General features: G+C 47.3%; 1 non-coding gene across 1 annotated transcript; it reads left to right on the top strand.

Annotated features, from left to right (window-relative positions):
• Nucleotides 1–335: 335 nt before the first annotated feature.
• Nucleotides 336–442, top strand: LOC121790451. The gene has a single exon (XR_006048281.1). It is a non-coding gene; the product is annotated as a small nucleolar RNA R71 (small nucleolar RNA).

Raw genomic sequence — 442 nt, 5'->3', positions numbered from 1 at the left:
ATCTCATCACAGTCACAGCTTGGGGTTGAGGAGTCAATTGAAGAGACTTAACTGCCTTTGTCATTGACGACATTTGAGTGCTGATGTCTGCCAGTTGAGCCTCAATTGCGGTCACTCTTTCCGCATCCTTTGTAGCACCAAACGTATCTCCTGCTCTATCAGCTCCTCTCCTTGGATTGTGCCAATTCCTTTGATTGTTGGCCAACCTTTGAAACAAGGCCCTCACCTCATCATGAGTTAGATCATCTAGGTTCCCATTCGAACCTGCAGTCACCAATCCCGTGCCTTCATTGTTGAGCCCCTTGTAGAACTTCAAAAGGTCATGCCCCGGAGCTAGTCCATGACTTGGGCATTTCCTTATCATCTCCGTGAATCTCTTCCATGCTTCCGCGAAGGACTCATCATATTTCTGTCGGAATGAAGTGATCTCCTCTCTCAACTT

Source organism: Salvia splendens, unplaced genomic scaffold (genome assembly GCF_004379255.2).
Source record: "Salvia splendens isolate huo1 unplaced genomic scaffold, SspV2 ctg519, whole genome shotgun sequence".
Lineage (NCBI taxonomy): Eukaryota > Viridiplantae > Streptophyta > Magnoliopsida > Lamiales > Lamiaceae > Salvia > Salvia splendens.
The sequence above is the reverse complement of the archived record's forward strand: the minus strand, read 5'-3'. Positions and strand labels throughout refer to the sequence as shown.